The 25,630-nt window shown below is 47.8% G+C and overlaps 1 protein-coding gene and 1 long non-coding RNA gene across 4 annotated transcripts in view; one reads left to right on the top strand and one right to left on the bottom strand.

Moving 5' to 3' along the window:
- The window catches only part of NOS1AP (nitric oxide synthase 1 adaptor protein), a 292,958-nt gene that overhangs the window by 159,432 nt on the left and 107,896 nt on the right, over positions 1-25,630 (top strand). The gene's annotated exons all lie outside the window — the stretch shown is intronic.
- LOC115288414 lies at positions 5,964-6,885 on the bottom strand. Its single transcript, XR_003906993.1, has 2 exons — positions 6,783-6,885; positions 5,964-6,212 (listed from the first exon to the last, which is right to left on the bottom strand). It is a non-coding gene; the product is annotated as an uncharacterized LOC115288414 (long non-coding RNA).

The raw sequence follows: 25,630 nt of genomic DNA, 5'->3' as shown, positions 1-25,630 counted from the left end.
GTTCCACACGTGCACACACTCATGCACCCAGGCAGCCAGCGGGCCGTGCAGGAGCCTGATTAACTGGGAGTTATGGGCGTCACTAATGGAGCCTCCCGGGCTCCGTCTTTAAGCTGGTAATGGATGGTGCGCTCTGCTTCATTTGGGCCTGGTGCCCTGATGAAACTGTTCCAGAAGCCTCTGCAGTGGCTTTGCCGAAGCCTCGGCCGTGGAGGAGCTGTGGTGGCAGATGGGGGTGTGGGGGGAGACTGGCGTGTGGCTCAGAACCCCCACCACGTGCTGGGGTTGCTGGGAGCACACGGGGAAGGTGATGGTGAGGGGCGATGGGCATGGGCTCCAGCCCGGGAGCATTTCCTCTCAGAGCCCAGGGCGTTCACCTCCTGCATTCGAGGGTCCTGTATTCGGGGGGCTCCCCTTTGCTCAGCCCTTTCCCGTGCGTGTGCCCGTGGGAAGCCTTCCTTTGTCTCCGTGGAAGACAAACAGGAGAGTGATGGTGGTGAAGAAGGTGTCCCCGCTGTGACCCTCACCCTGCTGGACCGGGAGCGGGGTGGGGGGCGCACACCCTGCTTGTTACAGGAAGAGCAAAACCTCTTCCCCTCCAGGCTGGCCTCGCCTCTCCCCTCCCTGCAGCAATCATGGCGGCGGTCAGGATGCCTCCACCAGAAATCTCTACAGGCAGCTCCTGGGATTACTTCCAAGAAGCAAGGTGCTCCCGGCGAGTCTTCTCTCTTAATTCATGTTTCTAATTTTTAGTCAGTTGGACATGAAAGAACTTTACCCCTGGGCCGGCCAGGATGTGAGCTGTCTGTGCGTCCTTGCAGAGATCCGCGGGACCAATTTTCAACCCCATTTAACCTGCAGAGCAGCTGTGAGAAGAATTGGTGTGGGGACTTCTGTCCCCACAGGGCCCAAGTGACAGAGACTTGATGCAGATTCAGCGTTGATACTGCCCAGGACCACAGGGAAGCGGGTTGTTGTACTGAGGGGAGTCCCAGGATCCTGTGTGAGGTCGAGGCTCTGTCTGGGTTTCCAAAGACACTCTGTCATTGGGGCCCCATCCGTCCTGAGCTGGGGGTGGGCTTTCCTAGGCGCATCGGACCCAGAAGGTTCTCACCTGCTCTGCTGTGAGTCACATTTGCGCTTTGTGGAGCTCGTGTTAATTGCTGAAGCTGAGCAGGGGGGTGGAGTGGAGGGCGGCCCAGGGCCCAGCTCAGCAGGGCAGGTTCTGTGTCGGGAGCACCAGCCGGGAAGGTCTCGGCAGCCCGTGTCCTCTGCCGCTGTCTGTTGAGCCAAGGTCACTGCCGAGTCTACTAGTTGATCCACACGTTTTTGTTGTCGTTGAGTTGACACACGATGTTAAGTTAGTTTCAGGCGTACAACAGGGTGACTTGACCACTGTGTGTGACGCTGTGCTCACACACGCAGCCACCATCTGTCACTATACGGTGCTGTTACACTGCGGTTGACTGGGGTCCCTCTGCAGTGCCTTTCCTCCCGTGACTTCTTCATCTCATGACCGGAAACCTGTACGTCCACTCCCCTTCACCCCTTTTGCTCATCCTGCACCCCTCCCCTCTGGCAGCCACCAGTTGGTCCCTGTCCTCCTTTATCAGACACATTCTAAGAGACTGTGGCCTTGAACCAACCTTTGTCACCATCTTGTTAAACTCTGTAAGCATAAGAAGCCCACAGACAGCTTCATGACCGCTCCAGGTTCTGTGTGGTTTGGAAGAAACAGCCACAAGATTGTATTTCTTTCTTTCTTTTTTTCTTTAGCATTTATTTTTGAGAGAGAAAGAGCAAGTGCAAGCGAGCATGAGCGGGGGAGGGGCAGGGAGAGAGGGAGACACAGAATCCGAAGCAGGTTCCAGGCTCCGAGCTGTCAGCACAGCGCCCGACGCAGGGCTCCAACTCGTGAACTGTGAGATCATGACCTGAGCAGAAGTCAGCGGACTATCTGACGGAGCCACCAGGCACCCCTATAAGATTGTATTTCTTTGCGATTGGAGGAGACCGTAAAGATGCTTTAGGTCAGCCCATGCACTTCACAGAGGAGCCTGGGGCTTTGAGAGGTGAGTTGGTTTCCCCGGGGATACGTAACTGGGGACCTACCCCCTCCAGGCTTCCTGCTCTTAAATCAGTATTTCTTTGGCATTATCTTGGTTTATCTAAAAATAGGACCCGTATGTGGGTTTAAAGCAGGGTTTCCACCTAAGTCGTGGTGGGGGCTGACCCGGGCTTTGTGGACGCTTAGCAGCATCTACCCACCAGGTGCCAGGAATGACTCTTCCCCCGCCCAGTTGTGAGAAGCAAAAATGTCTCTAGACTTTGCCAAATGTTTGGTATGGGGCTGAGATGCTCCCTGCTGAGAACAGGTGAGAATTAGTGTATTTTTAAATTATTTTTAAAAATTTTTAAATGTTTATTCATTTTTGAGAGAGAGAGACAGTGTGAGCAGGGGAGGGACAGAGAGAGATAGGGAGACACAGAATGCGAAGCAGGCTCCAGGCTCTGAGCTGTCAGCACAGAGCCTGACGCAGGGCTCGAACCCAAGAACTCTGAGATCACGACCTGAGCCAAAGTCGCATGCTTAACCACCTGAACTACCCAGGCGCCCCTAGAGTTAGCATATTTTTAAGGAAACATAGTTAGGTTAACTCTTCTAGGAGTGTGAGCTACAGAATGGACCAGAGAAACAGGGATTTGAGAAGACATGCTACTTCCTGGTGAACTGACCAGACAGGTCCTGGGGGATTAGGAAACGACTGCACTGCCTGTTGCCTCACTTAAATGCTGAGATTGTCAAGCTCCCAGAGCAGGGGAGGAGTGGCGGGTGGGCGAGAGAACCATTAGAGGAAGTCGGTAGGGTATTTGGTCTGTAAGGGACCCACTTGCCATAGACATTCTTGTACAAAGGCCTTGTATCCAAAATCCACAAAGGACTCAAAATTCGCTAATAACAAAACCAGCAATCCATTTTAAAAGGTGGGCGGGAGATGGGGATAGACACTGCACCAAAGAAGATCTACAGATGAGGACAAGGCCGTGAAAAGATGGTCAACATCATTAGTCGTTAGGAAAATGCAGGTGAAGACACAGCGAGACCCCATGACTCCATGGGAAGAACGGCTCAGACTAGGAAGACTGACCAAGCCGAGTGCTGGTGAGGAAGTGCAGTCCTGGGACTCACGCGTACGTGGCTGGCGGGAGTGGAAGATGTTCTAGCCACTTCTGAAAACGGTTGGGCAGTTCCTTAAAAGGCTAAGCATACACCTGCCGTGTGGGTCACCATTTCCACCTGTAGGTATTTACCCAAAAGAGATGAAAGCGTATGTCCATGGCAGCATTAACTGCCGTAGCCCCAACTGGAAACAGCCCAGGTCTCCAACAGCCACTGCTTTTTGGACATTGCTTTCTGAACGAGACATTTCCAAATCCTGCCAACGAATCAAGTGTAGTTAGAGAAGTGAGTCAGACTGAGAGCATCTGGGTCCAGATACTGACTTGCTTTTTGAGTGTGTCACAGTGTCACTAGAGTAAGTCAGGTGACACTTGTGTTCTTTTGGGCAATGGAATTTGGCAGTGGAGTTGGTAATCTGTCTTCTGTAGGTCCCCTCTGGGTAGTTTTAATGTGAGGCTAGTTGATGATGAGTTCTTTAAACTTCAAGGTTTAAAAGAGGACACCTAGCTTCAAAGACTAGCTCCATTAAAGCATTCTATTTATACCAACATTAAAACATTTAGGGAGTAAAGATGTACCTGGTGACTGTGACTTAAAGACAGGAGGCCAGATGCCCTTGTGGCTAGAATTCTTCCCTAAGAGTCAGGACTGGGAGCCAAGAAAAGAAATCGTTTCAAGGGAGGCTGGAGTGACCGATTCATGCCCCAGAAGTAGCCAAGAGTCTTGTGATGTGTGTGAGTGGTTGAGACTTGGTTTAGAAGCCTCTTTTTTTTTTTTTTTAATCTTTTCTTGAGCTTCTCATTGGTGTTGGGCATTGAGATTCACAGAGGAGGTAAGACAGGGTCCAGTCTTGTCTTTAGAGATATTACAATCCAGTGAGGAGAAAGATAAATCCGTGTCCGAGGACAGTCCGGAATGAGGAACGCCAGTGGAGTGTGGGCAGACCAGATCCCTAAAGAGGGAAGTGGGGGTTGGTCGGGAGATGCTGCAGGATTCCTCCTAGGTACCAACCGTAGTGCAGTGCTGGGTGTTCTGGCATGTGAGGGCCGAAGATTACTAGGAAAAGACCTAGTCTTTGTGTGAGAGACTTTTGTCCAGCTGAAATAAAGTCAGTATGCAGAGGATTAAGATGGCCGCGTGTTGATAGTGGTATAATGTGTTGGAAACAACATTGCAGTAAATGCCAAGAAACATTGATTCCAGCCCCGGATCTGCTCCTGTGTGGCTCTTGACCCCAGATAAGTCGCTTACTTGCATCTCTTGGCCTCAGTCTCCCCACCCTCCTCGCCCCCACCCTTAGTCTTTTTAATTCTAGAAAGAGAAGCCTGGATAACAGTGTAGGATATTTTTTGTTCTCACCGGAGAAATCTGCTGCAGTAAAGCTGTCGATGAGAAGAAAGGCGGCCCGTGATTAGGTGGGGGCAGACTGTGGGACTCGGGATTTTTGAAATTCTGAAAGTCTCTTTGTGGGAATCCTGTTTAAAGCGGAAGCAAAGGAGGAGTCTCACCCGCTGGAACCAAGGGCGTTAGTCCCTCTGGCCTGTGTCCATTAGCAACTCCTTTTTGAGGACGTGGTCTTGGCCTGGTGCTGGGTCCCTGATCGTTACCGAGAGGGGACTTGTGCCCAGATCTAGAACAGCTAGCCGGTTTTATCTGTTCCCAGTGCCTCCTCTCCCAGCAGGTAGGATTGGCCAGTGCCGCCGATCTTATGATCAGAAAGGCATTTGCTCTTCTTGCCTCTTGCTTTCTAAATCTCTCCTGATACATCGAGACATGTGACACGTAAGAGTGTCCCAGCTGCGTGTGGCAGTGTTAGCGGAAAGAGAAGCATAAATGAGGAACTCGGGCAGAACCGAAGGAACTGAATCGCGTGTTCTTTTCTCTGCCCCATCCGGCAGCTGCCAAATGCCTCCTCTGACATGTGGGGCTCCGTCCCCGGGGCGGACCCGAGTGCCTGCCCTGCCCCTGGCAGCTTTGCAAGTGCTTGTTTTGTTGGATGGATTTCAAACTTGGCCTTGTCTTTATAAAGGGTGTGAAGGGCACGGAGACTTTCCAGACTGGGGTAGCAGCAGTGTATTGTTTCTGCTCTCATTTCTTTCTTTTCTTTTTTTTTTTTTTAATGTTTATTTATCTTGAAAAAGAGAGAAAATCCTAAGCACTCTCTACTCAGTCAGTGCAGAGCCCGATGTGGGGCTCGAACTCATAAATGCGAAATCACAACCTGACCCAAAATCAAGAGTCAGACGCTTAACTGACTGAGCCACCCAGGTGCCCCTCTGCTGGGTTTTTTTTTTTTTTATTTAAAGTTTATTCATTTTTGAGAGACAGAGAGTGAGCAGGAGAGGGGCAGAGAGAGAGGAGGAGACACAGAAACTGAAGCAGGCTCCAGGCTTTGAGCTGTCAGCACAGAGCCTGACATGGGGCTTGAACTCATGACCTGAGCCAAAGTCAGCTGCTTAACCAATTGAGCCTCCTAGGTGCCCATGTCCTTTCTCTATCTGGACTCCAGATCTCCAGATCTTTCCCCACTCCCATTCGATGTACCAGGTTTGACAGTGTACTTGCCAGATTATTCCTCATTTCCCCTCAAACGGTATCTACTTGGCATCCCTATTACACCATAGAATTCCTCGTAACTTCACCATCTTATTCCCAATTGTACTAGGACTTCCAAGACTCCTTCAAGGGAAAAGACAGATCTAATTGTCAGACTTGACACCTATACGTGGTCTAATCAAAAGACTAGATGAGAAAATAATCAGAAAGCTGTGTGGGAACATACTCCGTTTGGTCACCCCTAATTTTAATGTCACAGTAATTGCATAGTTATCAATTATTTTCCAAACAGAAAGTTGGATGACACAAAGACTTATCATAGTCCTGCCTGGAGTAATTGAAGTAAAAAGAAAAAGTCTTTTGCCAATATGGGTGTGACATCTCTGGTCACCATCAGTATGGGGCTTGACGCATGAGAGGGACCGTTCCTTGATAAGACTTTATACTGTATGAAGTAGCCGGGCAATTACTGTCTCTGTGGAATAAAACAGGTAATTGAGACTCAGCAAGTAAAGTGCCCAAGGTCATGCCTATAATAAGGGATGAGACTAAACTTCAAATTCTGATCTTCAGACTCAATGCCAGTTCCAATATATCTTCCATGATCCGTGTGTTTCTATGTGTTTGTTGTTAATGGAACTTTTTTCCTAATTTACCCACACGCTTCTTTTGTTAGACTGAAAACAAATTAGCACTTTATGGGTGGTAGGTATTACGAGATAGTAGCAGAAATCTGAGGGACTTCTACAGTGTCCCCCTTTTACCTGAAAAAACATTTCAGCAGGGAAGAGGGGCGGGGACAGAGAGCTTCCATCCATTTTCTTACGGCTCTGCTGGTTCAGGGGTCATGGCCTGGACCCTGCTGATGAGCCTTATGACTCAGGTGTGTTCTGTGGAGAGCCCAGATGCCAGGGCCCAACGGATGGGTGGAGGTCATTCTCATGTGTTACGGTACTCACCCCGACCCCAGCACAAAAAACATCACTCCACAAGCACTCATGCCCCAAACCCACCTCCTTTGGAGACCAGAGGTCTTGTTACTTACACCGCAGAAGTCTTTAGGTGGACCCATCTCAATGTGTGTTTGCGTCTTGACTTAGATCCAACTCTTCTTCTTTCCTTCTCCATCAAACCACACCCCCCTTGCCTTTCTGTCAAGGGGTGATGGACAATAGATGGTAGCAACAGTTTCTATGGCAACAGCATCTGAGTCATCTCCTTGGAAACCGGCATAAAGACTTTCCATCTCCAGACCAGCTCAGTGCAACTTGGAAGGCCTTTGTTCCCATGAATGTATCAGCATGGGGTGCAGGCTCTCCGGGCTCTGGCCACTGCAGTTTCCTTTGGCTCCTGATACCCATGGCAGTTTGGGTATAGAGTTGGATTCAACCACGTGGGGGTTGGTGGGCCCTGGGGTGCTTTTCTCAGCCTAGCCCATGTCCAGAATGCATTGTCTTTGGTCCAACACCACATACCCAGCAGACTGAGCCAGGAAACCTCTTACTTCTTGAAATGCTCGAATGACTCAACCAAGTCTCCCACAGTGGCCAGCAACGGATCGGAATGAAGCAATAGTGCATCTGAACACAGATGAGCTGGGTATCTTGGCATGGCCTTGAAGAGAATCCTGGAATAGAGCACCATGGGATAGCTTGTAAGAGCCCCTTCCCTTATGGTGTCCTTCAAATGGAGCAGTTTTGTTCCTCAAGTGAGAGCAGAATGGTTTCCAGCAGCTAAGAGGATTAATTCTCTTGTCCTCATCCACACCAAGTGCCCATCACAAGCACTTCCATTGTGCTGCTTATTTTATAGATCATTTTCACATGCCGGAGCTCAATTAATCATTTATTCCATTGTCAATACATGTTCATTTGAAACTTACTATGTGTCACGTATTAGCTTGGGGCAGGAGCGTGAGAAAAAAAAATACACAGTCCCTGCCCTAACGAAGTTTACAGATAAGAGAATCAAGGGCTAATCAGATAACCACACACATGTGAGCATTCAACCAAGCTCCGCTGAAGGAGCACCTCCATGGGATGAGGCTTGGGATGGAGGGATGTGACCCTTTGGAGACCTCTTCCTGGAAAAAGTGATGGTCATGCTGCGCCCGATCGGCAGCGCCCTGTGTGGATGAAGACGTGAAGACTTGCAGGGTGAAGTGACCTTCCCGTGTTCACACCACCTGCGGACGGACAGTCCCGGTGTCTGATCCCAGGCTCTGTCTGTCCCCTCCTGCGGACTCTTCTGAGCACAGCCTAGGCTCAGTCTCGGGCCAGCTGGCCTAGGAGGCATTCTTCCGTTTCCTCCCAGAGCTCTGCCCACCTTTCATACCTGGGCCCGTTGCCCATTTGCTCAGGGGGACAATAGTAGGAATTTTCTCTTTACATGGACGTTCTCCTCCAAGGTGATCCCTGATGAAGGCAGCTTGCCTGGACTCAGAGGCTAAAAGGTTTGTTTCCTCCCAGCCCCCCCCCCCCCCCCCGAAGGGATAGAGGTAAGAAGATCCCCTGGTGGTGGGGGATGGCTGGGCCTTAGGACAGTTTGTACCAACATTTAGGAGCAAAGCAGCTCCGTCCTCATTTATCTGCGGGCTCTCCCGCCTTGCCCGGGGTTTCCTCCGCCTTGTGGAAGGGCAGGGAGGAGCGTGCCGTGTCCTTGGAGGTGTGGGGTGGCCTCCACTGTCTCTGGGAAGGAGGCTGTGAGGCAGGTGAAGGGGCACCACCAACAGGGCCCTGATGGCCATGCAGAAGGCCCGGATTTAGACTTTTTGATTTTTCCATTATTTTATTTATTTATTTACTTATTTTTGAGAGACAGAGACAGAGCACGAGCAGGGGAGGGTCAGAGAGAAAGGGAGACACAGAATCTGAAGCAGGCTCCAGGCTCTGAGCTGTCAGCACAGAGCCCGACGTGGGGCTCGAACCCACAAACCATGAGATCATGACCTGAGCTAAAGCCGGATGCTTAACCGACTGAGCCACCCAGGCGCCCCCTTTATTATTATTTTTAAGCCCAAGTGTTTAAATGTAGTTAATCCTCTCCCCCTGCTCTGGTTGCTGGCTGTGTGAAGCATGTCAGGGCAGCCCCGCCCCCTCCTGCCTATCGCGGTGTCCCTCCTCCTCCCCCTCTCTGTGGACACCACCGCCAGCCAGAGACCTCTGTCTCGCGTGCTCAGGACTCCGATCTGAACTTCCTTCTGCTTTCCTGCCTCCGCTTCCCAAACCCTCGGAGCCCTGCGGGACTACCTTCATCTCAGGGTCTCTTTCTGCTTGGGGCAAACTCCGTGAAGGTCCCGGTGGGGCTGCCCTGCCTGTCCTGCCAAGGGAGAGTGGTTTGACACCTGCCTGTAGTGTCTCCTTCCCTGGGCTTTTCTTTTTTCTTTTTTTCCTTTGTTTTGTTGTTTTGGTGGTGGTGTCTCAGTACCCTGTAAGCTCCTTAGCATTGGCTCGGCTGATGCACTTGGCCGTGACTGTAGATATTCTCCCCAGCAGGCCTTCTCGGCTCATGTTCTGCTGTGTCTCTAACATTGTCCCTCACTTCCTCAGATTCCCATGCCCTTGTGGCCCAGGCCATTCACTCGGCCTCTCTCCCTACACAACGTATTGTCATTGAATTCGCTGTTCGTATCTCCTTGTCTTGGTCTTCTAGAAACATGACTATGTGCAGGGGTGGTTTTCTCGTATCTTGGTGTCCACGGTAGCTGTGCTATTTAACTCGATAGCCGCTGGCCACACGAGGCAGGCGAAGTTCAAATTAGCAGAGAGAGACGCCCCAGTGGCTCCGCCAGTTGGGCATCTGACGTCGGCATAGGTTGTGATCTGGTTGGTGGGTTTGAGCCCCGCATCAGGCTTTCTGCCGTCGTTGCAGCGCCTCTGTCTCCCTCTCTCTGTGCCTTCCCGTCTCGCGCTCACTCTCTCTCAAAAATGAAAAACACACATTAAAAAAATTAACATAGAATAAAATAAAAAACTCAGTTCTTTGGTTGGATGACCCACATTTTGACAGGTTAGTGGTCACATGTGGCCAGGAGCTGGTGTGTTGGACAACACAGATCTAGAACATTTTCATTATTCTAGAAAGTTCTATCAGACAGTTCTGTTCCATAACACCTGGCATGTATCGACTCCTGATTGGCCCCAACAAATATTTCCTCAGGGAGCAAATAGCAAAGATTAAGAAAGGCTGTTTCTCATGGGTGAAGCTGATGGCAGTTACAGTTATGGGGGAAACCTGGTGTTTTGTCCTGTCACCATTCAGAACTGTCAGAACAAAGTTTAGGCATTTCCATAGTCGTGGATTCCCTAGCCAAAACGGTGTTATCCTTGTCTTTTTTGATGCTGAGATCTGGGGAAATGTCACCATCTTTGTAGATGTAATTTTGTGAGAAAGTACAATTTTTCTACCATGAAAAAACTGATCTTACTTTTCAAAAATAAATGTGTCGAGGGGGCGCCTGGGTGGCTCAGTTGGTTGAGTCTGACTTCGGCTCAGGTCATGATCTCACGGTTCGTGGGTTTGGCCCCATGTCAGGCTCTGTGCTGACAGCTCAGAGCCTGGAGCCTGTCTTCAGATTCTGTGTCTCCTTCTCTCTCTGACCCTCCCCTGCTTGCACTGTCTCTCTCTGTCTCTCAAAAGTAAACATTAAAAAATGTTGATTTTTATTTTCCAAGCCAAATTTTTAATAAATATTTTTGCTGACACAGATAAGTAGTTGAAGATTTATCTTTTTTTAAATGCACAAATCCAGAAAATAAGCAGGCATCTCCTGTTCCAAGGAAATAATTCCTGTTTTAGGGAGGCCATGTCCACTCCTACAGAGACCCCTCTGAGCTTGAGGAGGGAAAGGGGAAGGTAAGATTCCAGGATTCTGGAACTGTGTGATTTTGGGCAACTTAGCTTTTCTGTCTATAAAATCTGTGTGAGTGTGTGTGTATTTTTCTTTTAAGTTTATTTGCGGGGTGGGGGGCAGACAGAGAAGGAGAGAGAAAATCCCAAGCGGGGCTCTATCCCACCAACTGCGAGATTATTACCTGAGCCAAAATCAAGAGTCAAGAGAGAGTAGTAGTGAGGGATGGGCACACATAGAAGGAGACAGAGAATCCAAAACAGGCTCCAGGCTCTGAGCTGTCAGCACAGAACCTGACACGGGGCTCAAACCCACGAATTGTGAGATTATGACCTGAGCTGAAGTCGGAGTAGGACCTGGCTGGTCCTAGCTCGCTGGCTAGGACGGGGCACACGTGTTGCTCACTTCACAGTCAGCGGCAGCGAATCCCCATGAAGGTGTTTTCCGCAGTGGCTGGCATGTCTCAAGGGGCTGGGGTTGGTGTGTGTTTACAAAGGAGGAGAGACCATGAGGAAGTATGTTCTGAACTACAGACTACTGTAGTACTTTCTAGCATTGCGCCGTTGACAGTACGCTGCAGGTTATAACTGGAGCCCCCGCGAAGGCGGGGACAGGCAAGGCATTTTACCAACACAATCTGTGGTGTGGGCGGTGTCCTCCTCCTTTTTAAAAAAATTTTTTTTTAAGTTTTTTTTTTAAACATTTATTTTTGAGAGACAGAGAATGAGTAGGGGAGCAGCAGAGCGAGAGGGAGAGACATAATCTAAAGCAGACCCCATGCTCTGGGCGACAAGCACAGAGCCCAACACCGGGCTCGAACCCACAACCTTGAGATCATGACCTGTGTTGAAGTCAGCCACTCAACCATCTGAGCCATTAGGGTGGCCCTAAACATTTTTTTAGTGTTTATTTTATTTTTGAGGCCAGTGGGCCTCCAGGGACAGCGTGAGCAGAGGAGGGAGAGAAAGAGGGAGACCCAGGATCAGAAGGAAGCAGTCTCCAGACAGCTGAGCTGTCAGCACAGAGCTGGACGCAGGGCTTGAAATCTAGAACCCACGAGATCACGAACCAAGCCAAAGTCGGACGATTAACGACTGAGCCCCCCAGGTGCCCCTCTTCCTCCTCCTTTTGCAGATAAAGAAACTGAAGTAGATTACGTAGCTGGTAGATGCGGCATCCAGGATTTGGATCCAGATCTTTCTCCAAGCCCGTATTCTTTGCACTATCCCTGCTTCCTCTCCAAAGAGGCTCTTTGTGGCCATTTCAGTCAGGACAGTGAATGATGCTGTCAGAATGCTTTTCTTTGGAAGCCCGTTAAAAAGCTGTTAGAGCTCCAGGAATAGTACAGATTGAATGTGCTCATCAGTTAAACACATTTCCATCTCCCTTGGGGCGTGGAGTCAGGAGGGTTAATTAGCGTCTGTCAGGCTGTTCTCAAGTACCGGGAAGGGCTCGAGACGACCTTGAAGAGCATCTTTTAGAGGTGGCTTCCAGAGTGTGTATTATAGATTGGCCACTTTTTTTCTTTTTAATTTTTGAGAAAGAGAGAAAGAAGGAGGGAGGAAGAGGCAGAGAGAGGGAGACACAGAATCTGAGACAGGCTCCAGGCTCCAAGCTGTCAGCACAGAGCCCGATGCTGGGCTCGAACCCACGGACCTCAAGATCATTCCCTGAGCCTCAGTCAGATGCTTAAACGACTGAGCCACCCAGGCGCCCCTAGATCGGTCACTTCTCCCCACCCTCCTACTCTCTGGGAGCTTTTAATGACATTTGGGATCTGCATCTTTTCTTTGCTTGCCTGTCCAGCTGGCCCTGGCCCCCCTGAAGTCAGCACCCCAGACCCTCCCCCAAACTATTCTCTTCTCCTTTGGCGCCTTTTACTGTCTCGTGCTGAGAACCTTCAGTGGCTGGCCTAGGAGAGGGATTTCGGGTGTGAGTCACTTCCTGAAGGTGATTCTTTTTTTTTTAAAGGATGGATAATTTCTCAGTGCTACCCACATTTTCTGATTCCCTCTTTCCCTGACCTTCCATTGCTGTGTGTAAGGTGCGGATGAAAACAGCTATCCGGCCGGTGCACGAGCTGCTGCTGTGGCTGCAGAATGAACAAGGTCAGGGCCTCTGGAGAATGACCTCTGCAGCATCAGAAACTCATACATGACTTGTCTCACACGCAGGAGCAACCTGGAACAGCACTTGATTATTTTCTGTGTGAGCGAGCTAGCCCCCCTCTCCTGGTAGGAAGAAGGTCGATAAGATGCGAAGGAGTCGGGATAGAGACGAGGCTGGGACACTAGCGTCAACCACAGCGGGCCAGCGGGGAGACACGGCGGCCATGTCGCAGAGCGTCGGGCTGGTGGCTGCGTCCCTCTGCTGTCTTCCTTACTTTGATTTCGGGGCTGAGCTTCACCTCCTGATGGATTTCGCTCCCCGCAAAAGGTCTTTATTATATGCTATGTCCTGGGAATCTTTGGGATTTTTGGTTGTTGGCCAAACAACTACATTGATGTGGACACTGTTTAATGGACGGTTTCCTCTCTGACCAGACTGTGTTAATAACCGTCTTTGAACGCCAGCTTTGTGTGTCTTACTGGGCCATGCTTTCTCCTTCACTTCCCCACTTTCCTTCCTCCTCTTATGTGCGCGCACACACGCACACACACACACACACACACACACACACACAGCATGTGGCTTGTTATATGGGGTACCAGCATATCTTAAGAATAGAGTGGTTGATGATGCAAAAGTTGTTTGTCGTGGAATCTTAGGGTCCCGTGTGCATTTGGTCTGAGTTGGGGATTTCGGCTATTTTGCCCTAGCAGCTCTTGAGCCAGAGGCCTAGAGCTGTTTGTCCGTGAGTCCCTCGTGCAGGAAACTGCTTGTTTTAGACAATTTCTTCACGATGCCAGGCCTGCGGGTAACCTAACACTTCCTAAGCGTCTTCTAGGGTGCTCTCCTCTTGCTTCAGATTATTCCTAGGTGAAACTGACTTTTGTTCAGGCCTTTCCCAAGGTGGGGGGAGGGGTCAGAAAGCTTGGGTGTTGGAGGAGAAGGGACCCCTGTGGAGGGGAGATGGAGGCACTGAAGGGGGGGGGGGCACCAAAGATGATAAACGTTGGTTTTTTGTACAGCTTCCCCTGTTTAGGCCTTGAATCTGTGACGGATGCCACAGAATCTTGTGGTTGGAGGAGTACTTAGAGAGGGAGCTCTGGCTGGAACCTGCTGGAAGCCAGGGCGTTGACATGGTGGGAGGACAGGGGAAGCCCGTGGGTCTCTGGTCACGTGTGTGTGATTGTTCGAGTAAGTGCCAGGGGGGTGGGGCAGCCGCTGGGCAGTCAGAGAGCCAGGTTCATGTCCGGCACACTTGTAAAAACTGTCAAAGGCAGCATCGTCTGTAGTGATGTGCGGAGGCAGTGGTGGAGGGGAGGCGGCCATCAGCTTGTGTAGAATCTTGAGGCCTAGAAGACATTTTAGTGCCACGGATCATATGATCGCAACCTGTGGCCATTTGTCTCTTCAGATTCTCTCCAGTGGCCATAGCTGTTTCTGGTTTTTATCCAAATTTCAGAGAGGACACCTCTGCCTTTAAGCAACTCCATTAATCAAACGAACCAGATTTATTGCTTTCTTTTGATTATTTTATTTTTTTATTTTAGAGAGAGAGAGACAGAGACAGAGACACAGCACGAGTAGGGGAGGGGCAGAGAGAGAGGGAGACACAGAATCCCAAGCAGGCTCCAGGCTCTGAGCTGTCAGCACAGAGCCTGACGCAGGGCTTGAACTCATGAACTGTGAGATCATGACCTGAGCCAAAGTCAACACTTAACCGCCTGAGCCACCCAGGCACCCTGGTTATTATGATTTTTTTTAAGTAAGTTGCACACCCAACATGGGGCTCAAACTCACCACCCCAAGATGATAAGCCTCCTGCTCTACCAACTGAAGCAACCAGGCACCCTGCTTTGTTTCGACTATTAAAAAAAAAAAAGGGCCACCAACTGTCCCCTGGCTAAATGTTGAGCCATATTTCTGACCACACCCCTGTGCTCACTTCCTCCAAATGCACAGGGCCATTTGCATTTCCCGAACACTAGGTTGGCATCTGGAGGCTTCTACACTCGTTCTTGGCCCCCCCGCCCCCCCCCCCCCATCCCCTCCAGCCCTCCTGTTCCCCTTGTACCTGTCTTCCCTGGGCAAGCCCCTCCTCACACTTCCGCTTTATCACATAGCCTTGGTAACGCTGACTTTGAACAATCAGACACCAAGCTTTGGTCATCTGTGTGAGCCCTTGTGAGAGCAGAGCCACATCTTTTAAGTTTCTGTACGTCTGTCTTGTGGAACCATCCGTCCGTACCCTTGTATCTCCTGCAGGACTCAGCGAGAGGTGGTGGTGGGGTGGGTGGGGACAACTGATTGAAGAACAGCCTACCTGGGTAGGCGGTACAGATGCAGTCCCTACCCCGTCTTACCTTTTCCTCCTCCTGAATCGACTTCTGTGCCCTTCTCCCCTACCCTGGTTGGTTTTCTAGGTTGACTCAAAATGGTCTTTGACGTTTCCTTGTGTCTTCTATCCCATGGCTCAACTCTCGGCTCTAGATATCTGTGTCTCCTCCTTGGCCCAGCCCTCAAGGTCTATGGTGGAAACCCCGATAGTCAAGCCTGTCTGACCTGCAGCAGGATGGGGTGATGTCCTGGGAGGTGTTGCGGGTCACCCCTGGCCATTAGTACTGCTTTATGCTGCTCCCTGCATGTGAGTTTCAGGGCGGGGGAAGGGTGCCCATGGACAAGGCTTCCAGGATAAGTAAATGGGCCTTTGTGGGGTTTCTCACCATTAAATACTGCAGTTTAAGTGCTTCATAAGCCCTAGTGGGTTTGACATCGGGGAGGAAGGAAGGAATGGTCATGGGGTTGGCAGGGTGTTCACGGCGGTGAGTAGGATGATGCTTGGTTGGTTCTGTGAGGACCCTTTCCCTCAGCTCAAAGCTGCGGTTCACGTACTCGCCCCTGCCCAGCCGTCACCATGCTCGCTGCTCAGGGAGACCGGACACAACCCGTGACCTCGGATACACTTGTTTGGTTGGGATTCTCATCATGGGGGGCCGAGAGCGCCCATGTTTGCACACACGTGGTGTCTCTCTGAGCATGCTCCCCGGTGCACTTTTCATCTTTTCTGAGTTAGATTGTTTTTGGGTGACTGATTTGGGCAACATTTTCAGTCTTTGAAAAGACTATCCCACATTGAGAAAGGCATTCCTAAGATGTTTCTGGAGTTGTAAATCAGACTATTAATTATAAACACTTGAAAGAATGTCTGTCTCTCTCCATAAGCACAGTGGGCTGTTTCTAACAAAACCAATGTGGTCTCTTGTGTTTATGTAAAGAATTAGAGGATGGTACTGGTGACTGATTTTCTTCCCCATGAATTTTTCATTTTTGTGATCGTTTCTGAAAAGATTCTGTTCAAATGTTATCCGCGACTTTGCCTTTCTTTGTGTCCACTTTCATAACTAAAATTCCATTGTTCAGCGTTCACATGATTGTGGCTTGGTTCTTACATGTTTTTTTGATGGAATTTGACCACATATGAAATTATTTCTTGCAGTTGAACCGCCAAAAAAATTACTAAAATTTACTTTCAATTATATTAAGTCGATGCTGCATTAAGTTAAAAAGCAGGAAGAAACCCTTTACAATGTTTTTAAAAGCATTCAAACAGTAACATGCCTACATTAATAGGGTTCCAGGGCTCATTTTAAGAAGCGTTCAATTCCTTAAAACTAAGTTGGACAAAATAAAGTGGATTATATTTCCGAAAGAAGTGTAGCAGTTGCATTTCCTAGCCACATTTATTCCCTGTAAATTTGTAATGTTTTAAATCTGCACTTTGTTGATTGTGTTTTTCTCTGTAGAAACTGAGACACCCTTTAAAAAGCACGTTAGCTAATGGCTTGCATATTCTGATTGCATTGTTTGGGTTTTTTTCTTCTTTCAAAATCTCCTGTAGTTTCTCCCCCTTTGAAAATGTAGTGATGTTGTTTCTATGGAAACAATGATGTCAGGGGTATGAATGGGGGCTTAGTGACCACCAAGAGTGCCATATATCAAGACCAGTGACGGAGCCCAGCTTTACCTATGAAGCTGCTAATAGGGGCTCTCTTGTCAGCAACTTGAAATATATATGGCCGGGAGGAGGGTACATTTGTGGAGCCGTTCTGGACAGCCCATATGGAGTGAATGTGTGTGTGTGAAGCCATGTGTATTTGATTGTGAAATAAATCCTTCACGGTCTGACTGTAGATCATCTGGATTCCCAGGTCTGTAGGGTGGGAACTTGAAACCTATGAAATCAAGTCCCTCCCATCTAGAGAAGGAATGGAGGAAAAAAATATATATGTCTCCAGAGTTTAGTATCCAGATACAGAAGACTTGCAATGTCAGCTTCAGACAAATAGGAGTTTGTAATGCGTGTAGTATGTGGACAGTGGTAGAGAGTAGGTATACAGTCTAGTTTAACGGGCGTGCGTCGAAATGTTCTTTAAGTGTGACGTGGCACATACTGCGTACATGTTGTGACTGATCAGACCCAGGATCCTTAAATTAAGCAGCCATATTATAAGTTATACGCCCAAAGAACGTGGCCCTGTTCAAAGAAGTGGTCTGGAAAGGTTAAAACTCTTAATTCAGTGATAACTCCCATTTTAATGTACTTATTTATTTTGGCTCTCTTATTTTAGAACTGCCTCTGGCTCATTCTTTTGCTTATCATCAGGGTATATGATATTTGATTTTTGTTTAATGGCGAGGAGTCATGTGGTGCCAAGTCTAATGATCGCCTACCTTGATAACTCACCTTATTATTCCAATTAAAAAAAGAGGTGTGGTTACAAAGTAATGTGGTTTATGTATTGGGGTCCTGAACTTCTTCTTAGTTATTTTTCTTAAAGTTTATTTATTTATTTCGAGAGAAAGAGACAGCGTGCTAGTGGGGGAGGAACAGAGAGAGAGAGAGAAGCCCAAGCGGGCTCCATGCTGTCACCACAGAGCCTGACGCAGGGCTTGAACTCACAAACTGTGACAAGAGTTGATGCTTAACCGACTGAGCTAGTCAGGCATCCCTGGATCTTTTTCTTCCTTTCCTTCTTCCTTCCCTTCCTTCCCTCCGTCCCTTTCCTTCCCTCCGTACCCTTCCTTCCTTCCTTCCTTCCTTCCCTCCGTCCCCTTCCTTCCTTCCTTCCTTCCAGGCACCAGTCCTCTTCTTGAGGAGACTACCCTCATGACCTAATCATCTCCCCAAAGCCTCACATCCTAACACCATCACATGAGGAGGTAGGATTTCAACATGTGAACTTTGGAGGGGCCCCAACGTGAAATCCGTAACAGAGTAAATCCCTTTTGGCGTCAGACAATAAGTTTTTCCATAGAAGTAAAAATTTCCAAGTATCTCAAGCTTCCAGCTCTGAGTCTTACGTTTCAAAATTAATGGTTGTTTAATTGAACTAAGTTCATGATCGCTCATGCTATTTTTAAAACAAACTTTACAGCACGACATTAACTTTTTTTCGTCATGACTCAATCATTCTTTTGAATTCTGTTTGTAATATTGGACCAAGACAAGGCAGCGGCTCCTCCGGGGTCTTCGATGGAGCATGTGCTGTTATTACCATTTTCTGTGACACGTTACCCCATTTTTTTGTTGTTTAGTGTTCCTTCACTTTCCATCTTCTCTGTTGTCTTCCTTACTTTTAGGTCTCTGGCCCTTGCTTTTTTGCAGCTGTCCATGTGGCTGCCTGTGCCACTAAATAACAGCCCCTCAAAGATGTCACCTTACAGGGCGAAAGGAGCTCGCAGGTGGGATGAAGTTAGGGACCCCCGAGGGGAGCTTTCCTAGACCCTCCAGGTGGCCCGGTACAATCACAGAGGTCCTTAGAGAGCAAGGAGGAGGGGCACACGTTCAAAAATGCTTTGCTGAAGGCAGAGGCCTCAAGCCAAGGAATGCAGGGAGCCTCTAGAATCTGAAAAAGTAGAGGAAACATTTTTCAGAAGAAAGGCAGCTCTGCAGACTCCTTTTAGACTTCCGGTCTCCAGAATCGTGCAAGATTAAACCTGTGTTATTTTAAACCGCTAAGTGTGCGTAATCTGTTACGGCAGCTGTAGTAAACAAATACACCGAGTTACCTCCCTCCTAATTTGATGCATTAAGTCAGGTTTACGGAATTTGTTAGAAAAATACCATCTGTCCAACAACCATTTGTTATCAGCTACGTGTCCAGGGTTCAGAGTGAAGTTAGACAGGTGTGTTCCAGATCTCAGGTGTGCCCTGCATGTTGCCCAGGTGGGAGCCAGAGCTGGGAAAAGATCGCTCAACACCTAATTGCAGTTAATGTGTTAGATACTGACCTTGAATTATGAACAAAGGGTGCTAGGAATTCAGACGAACAGGTGCTTCTTATTTAGTGGGACCTGGAACGTTTGGGCCTCTTGGAGCGAATATATGCAGGTGTGTGAAAGAGGGGGCTTGCCTACCGGAGAAAGTGGTGGGTGAGCAGAGACCATTCCAGGTAAGGCAAAGAGTATAAATCACCCCGAATTTGCCCTGAAGGGACGCAAACGAAGACCCTGCAGGCACCCACACCTGCTTTGGTTTCCTGAGGTCTCCTTTGACCTTCACTCTGCACGGACGCTGGATATTGGGTCCCTCAAGATGCAAAGTTGCATCTGTCGATAAGAGAAGCATTCATTGCTATGAGTATAAACAAAGGAACCCTTAGCCTGTGGCCAGTGTGTTTTCTGGAATATTCCAGAAGATCTCATTCTTTCATTGACCCCAGCCAAGACCAGCAGCTCCTGATTCTAAGATCAGCTTCCTTTTCAGAGGCTCTAGAGCTTGGTGGTATCCTCCTTAAATCCCACCACAGTGAATAGTGTTACAAAATGTAACTAGTTTCCCTTTTAAGCTAAATTTTATGTGTTGGGGACGGGTGGGGGGCTGATGGGGAAGTAGCTTCATCATGGTAGTAACAGAGTGATATTCTAAGATTTCATTAGTTCATAGCATGAAAGAATGAAGACCAGAGAATCCTGTTTAGGTTAGCTTGTATTTTTACAAAGGGAAGAGGGGTCATCTGGTTCACCAAGAATTTATAGCCACTTTTAATTGCAAATTATGTGGAATGATTTAGCATCCCTTTGTTCCTACTTAACAGTTATCACATCCAAAATATTTATTGAATGCCAGTTAAGTACAAAGCTTTGTTTAAAGTGCTGTGGGAGGTTTAAAGCTAGCAGTAATCTTACAAGTAGCATTAAAAAAAACCCACTTAATTATTTAAACCCATTTATCAAGCCCTTTACATGAGCCAGGCACCCTTCTCATCTCTTCAGATATATTGTCTTGTTTGATCTCTAGAAGAATGGCTCACTTGCTCCCCAGACCCCAGTTTCTCAGCTCTCTCTCGTCTTCAACTGACTTCCAGTTTTTGCCAGAATAAGTCTTATTAAAGGAACTGGGGATCATTCTTTCCAAACCTGTTGGATATTTTCAGTCATTCCCCCATGATTCCTCAGGAACATGTGTCACCATTGACCGTCATCACCTCTTTTCAACTTTTATGGCATCACACCCTCCTGACCTAACTCCTTCTTGTGGTTCTTTCTGTGGGATTGAAAACACACAGAAATTGCTGGTAGTCAACCATTTCTACAAAATGTCATTTCCCTATGGTTCTGTAGAGTGGTGGACCCTCCTGGTATAGTCTGTGAATAATGGAGTTCTCTCTCTCTCGACTCTCCCTCAAGGTAATCTCTTGTACATTCACAGCTCTACACACATAGTCCAGAATTTCTCTTTATGGCTTAGACCTCTTCTCTGACAACAAAGTTTGACTGTTTCCCCCTAGCCTACTTGACCTTTCCTCTTGAGTTTCTCAAAGACCCCTCGAAGCCATCACATCCAAAATCCAGCTCTTCCTCATGAATCTGTTGCTCTCCTAGTTACCCTGGTCCAGTGGGCAGCACCGTGTACACAGCTGCTTGACCATTGGGAACCTCCCTCTTGGCTCCTTACTCATTCTCCTGGCCAATACCCGGCCCAGGTCTAGGTCCTGTCACTGTTGCTTCTGAACGAGGTCTTGAGTCCAACGACTTCTCTCCCTCCCTGCTGACCCCCTGGCTCTAGTGGCCAATTCCTGTAGCATCTGGAAGGTCTCTACATATATGTCTGCCTTCCCCCCCCCTCCATCTGTTCTTTATACTATTGTCAGTGTGAGCATCTGAGAAGAGTCTTTAGCCATGGCCCACCTCCTCCTCCCAACCTGAACATGTCTATTGCTCCCTTTTGCTCTTAGGCTAAAGACCATACTTTTTATTTTTATTTTTTTTATTTTAGAGAGTATGCAGGGGAGAGAGGTAGGAGGAGAAGGGGGAGAAGGGGCGAAGGAGAAGAGAGAAACTCTTAAGCAAGCTCCATGCTCAACTAGGAACCCGACATGGGGCTCGATATTCCACAACTCTGTGATCATGACCTGGGCTGAAATCGAGAGTCGAACACAACCAGCTGAGCCGCCCAGGTGACCCTAAAAGTCTTACTTCTTGGCCTGGCCCCTCTGGCTTGAGAGACGGCCCCTTATCCACCTCTTTACCCTTCGTTGCTGCCTGACTCGTCTTTCCTGGGGTCACACTTTTCTTCTGTGGCTCATGGCCTCCATATTCCCTCCAGTCCAGGGCCTTCGGCTATGACAGTGATCTTTGCCTAGAAGTTCTCTTTTTGCCCTACTTAGCTTCCATTTATGTTTAAAATTTTAAAGTTACTCCTCAAGGAAGCCTTCCTGGTCTTTTATGACTAGGTCACATCTCCCTGTCATAAGCTCATTTACTTTGTGAAAATCTTCAGTTACAAATTTATATGGATTTGCATGATTCTTTGCTATGTACATCCTCATAACTCTGGGCCAAATAGTACTGATCCCATTTTACAGATGAAGAAAGTGGGCCAGATGATTTGCCTGAGATCATGCAGCTAGCAGTGACTGAGCTGGGAGTTGCCCCCAATCTCTGTGACTCCATATATATTAGTGTTAGGTTCAGCTCTGAAGAACAGAAAAACCTAAAATAACAGAAGTTTACATAAGGTAGAAGCTTTTCTTCCTTACATAGATACTGTCCCAAGGTAGGTTGGCATGTGTCATGGTGTTAGAGACTTGGGCTCCTGATGGGTGTACCTCTACTTGATATGACCTTAACCTTGTGGTCCAGTGACTTTGAATCCAGGGTGGGGACAAAGCAGACAAATGCCAACAGTCACATAAGGATTCCTGTAGCTGTCATAGGGTCCTTCTGTTTATGTCCCATTGGCTGACTGCAAGGGAGGCTGGGAAATAAAATCGTTGCCATGGTCTCTAAAAATTGGAATTTCTTACCATAGATGGAGAAGCGGTCTCAGTATAGACTCTAAAACCCAACTGCTTGACCCTTTGGCTATACGTGTCTGGCCTCAAGGATCTCCATTTTTATTTGGGAAGCAAGGTATTAAACACAGGAAGAGTTGACAGTGAAAGAGGAATACCAGCAAAAGAATACCAGTAATAGAGTGTCACCAAGCGGGTGGGATGGGTTCAGAAATGCCAGGTGAGGTTTGGTGGTCCCTAGTGTTAAGTGAGGATGGCAGTCCATAACCATGAGTTGCCTGCTAAGAAAATTATTCCCTTTTAAATTCCTTTTTAGGGGCACCTGGGTGGCTCAGTCGGTTAGGCATCCGGCTTGGGCTCAGGTCATGATCTCACGGTTCGTGGGATCAAGCCCCACGTTGGGCTCTGTGCTGATGGCTCAGAGCCTGGAGCCTGCTTCGGATTCTGTGTCTCCCTCTCTCTCTGACCCTCCCCTGCTCATGCTGTCTCTCTCTGTCTCTCAAAAAATAAATAAAAAATATTTTTAAAAAAAGCAAAAAAAATTCCTTTTTAATCTTTTGGATGATACCAGTACTTGATGGTGACTGATCTTTACCAGCACTCTAACACTGATTACAGGAAAATTACTTTTTAAATTTATTTTAGAGAGAGAAAGTGAATGGGGGAAATGGGCAGAGGGAGAGAGAGAGAATCTCAAGCAGGCCCCATGCTCATGGCAAAGCCCAACGTGGGGCTCAATCCCACGACCCTGGGATCATGACCTGAACCCAAATTAAGAGTTGGATGCCCAACCGATTAAACCACCCAGGCACCCTTACTTTTTAATCTCATTGTTGTCTGTGAGGCCTTTGTTTGCCTTCTGGTTCTTGGCATTTCCTCACGACTGAGTCGTAAACATATGGTTCCTTTGGTCGTTACAGTCCTTGACTACAGGGCTGTCTTCATATTCTGGAATAATTCTGCATTGCCTCTGTTGAATGCTCGGTTTCTAACTAATCCTGATAGAAGAGCCTATTAACTGTTAAAGCATTTCACCAGGAAGCTTAGAATTCTGATCTTTGTCCTTTCCTTCCGAGAGGACACATACTTAGGTAGTAAGCCACGGAATGTTAGGCCGCAGTGTCACAACTGCTGTGATTGTTAAGTTGGTGGTGTAGTGGCTTGTTAGAAAGGCCCACGGCAGACTCAGACCTTTTCATGGTTCCTGAAGAGAATGTTCTTGTTACATTATGATTCCAGGTCCTCTGCGTGAGCGCGTCTCTCTTTAGTGTAGTGTGTGTGGTGGAGGGGCCCATCCAGTTCTTGTCTGACTCTGCTGGCCCTGACCAGACAGATGCACAGATCATACTGACATGGAGTGAGTAATTACTGGGATTTTGACACAAAGAAAGAACTATCTATGGTAGGCCTAGCAGATGGGCCAAAAAGCTGTATCCAGGGGCGCCTGGGTGGCTCAGTTGGTTAAGCATCTGACTTCAGCTCAGGTCATGATCTTACCGTTTGTGGGTTTGAACTTTGGTGCTGACAGATTGGAGCTTGGAGCCTGCTTTGGATTTTGTGTCTCCCTCTCTCTCTGACTCTCCCCCGTGTGCATGAGCGCACACACATTCTCTCCCTCTCAAAAATAAACAAACATAACAAAATTAGAAAAAAAGCTGTATCTGCCCCATTAAGGTAACAGTACTTCCAGACTAATTAATATTTGAAGAGAGGAGATGCTGCTTCTCTTAGAGTGTTAGCGTCACTAAAATTGGTGCAGAGACTCTTATACAATTTTCTCGGGCTTAATGAATGGCCATGAAGTCTGGTAGATGGTATGTATTTATCTCCCTTCTCTCCTGAAGCCTTACTGAAATAACTATTAAGACCAAGAACAGGAGAGGAAAGAGTCAATAAAAAGCTTTTCAATGGCTTTTAAAAAGATGGAATTCATGGGGCGCCTGGGGGGCTCAGTCCGTTGGTTAAGCATCTGACTTCGGCGCAGGTCATGATCTCACGGTTCGTGAGTTGGAGCCCACATCAGGCTCTGTGCTGACAGCTCAGAGCCTGGGGCCTGCTTCGGATTCTGTGTTTCCTTCTCTTTCTGACCCTCCCCTGCTCATGCTCTGTCTCTCTCTCAAAAATAAACATTAAAAAAATTGTTTTAAGTTTGTAAGTAGAAGTCTTCATATTTAACTGGGGGACTCAAGAGCTCCCCGTCCTGTTTCTGGAATATTGCTTCTAAGATTTTTCTCAGAGAAAAGATCTTTAGGCCTTGACAGTTGGTTTCCGCAACTGGAAGGTCACTTTGGGTCCTGGGCGGTCTGAGGCGGAGCTCAAAGCTCCCTGGTCTGTGAGGCCTTCCTGGCAGTTAGCCCTGCCCCCACAAGGAGCACTTCCCATCCAGTCCTTTGGACTTCCTCCTCCTTAAATAGGGGTGGGCGGCCTCAAATCATGAGATGTTGGAGGAAACTGTCCAGTATACCAGAAACCAAAATAAAGGGGAGGAGGAAGTGGAAGAAAACAGAGATGGTGGAGACGAGAAGGAAACCTGAAAAACAACCAAAACGTCCCTGGAATGAAGACACCGTCCTAATCAGAAAACGCTCCATATGAAAACTGACAGAGTAAAAGTAGACAGGTTGAAAAGTTTCAAAAAACCAAATCCAAAAAGAGACCAAAAACGAGAACAGAAATAGAGAAAAGCTTGACTCTGATTTGCTACTCTAGGAAGGTCAACATCGGATGCGTAAAAAATAAAGAGAAACTTGTTGAAGCAGCAACACAAGAAAAACGTGCAAACCGATAGATTTCAGTTTCTCCAGACTGAACGGACCCACTGAGTACCCCAGACACACCCAGGTAGGCCGGGGCACCTCTGGGACCCATCCAGAGTCCAATTGTAGCTGCGGGGTAGGGCTGCCCACTGGCCGTCTCTCTTCACCTTAGAAGGGGCCACAGTCCGTCACCAGGGAGGACTCCTGTCTGTCATTTAAGCCCATCGCGTCTCGGAACAGCCAGTTTCTTCGGCTAAAATAGTCCTGTACAGTTTTTTGGTTCTCTTAATTATTCAGCATCAAATATAATGTCCTTATTTTAAAATTGGATTTCCTTTTACCTTTGTAGTGGATGGAGGGGGAATGAAATGAGGGATCTTTTTTACACCTTTTTGAGAAGTAATTTGAAACATTTTAAGAAAGAGATAATGGCTGATGTTTTGGGAACAGGGATGGATAAACACATTCAAGCTTTAAAAAAAAAAAAAATCAGTGTCCATTTCTGAGCAAGGATCCAAATGGCATTGGCTCCAATGGAGTCTCATCCTGATCGGACAAGGGATGGGGAGAAATAAAAGGAACTCGGCTCATTTTAGCCTAAAGAGAAATAGTTCTCTTTTTTGGCATAATTATTAGAAGCCAATAAATTGTGAAGGTGACATATTATTTTGGAACTTAGTCCTAGAAGAGCCTTTGATTTGGACTCGGAATGTAGTGATTGCTACAAAGGAAGGTGGCCGTTAGAGGTAAGTTTCTAAGGGGCTCTGTAGCTACCGTCCTTTTTTCTTTTTCAGTTTTCTTTTGAAAGAGTAGGAAAGAGTTCAATTTACCTGCGGTCCAGTCAGTAGCCTGATCTCCTAAAAGTTGTTAAGCTCGTGGGCACAGA

The sequence above is a fragment of the Suricata suricatta genome, chromosome 3 (assembly GCF_006229205.1).
Source record: "Suricata suricatta isolate VVHF042 chromosome 3, meerkat_22Aug2017_6uvM2_HiC, whole genome shotgun sequence".
In the NCBI taxonomy this organism is placed as follows: Eukaryota; Metazoa; Chordata; class Mammalia; order Carnivora; family Herpestidae; genus Suricata; species Suricata suricatta.
This window is presented reverse-complemented; position numbering and strand designations above follow the sequence as displayed.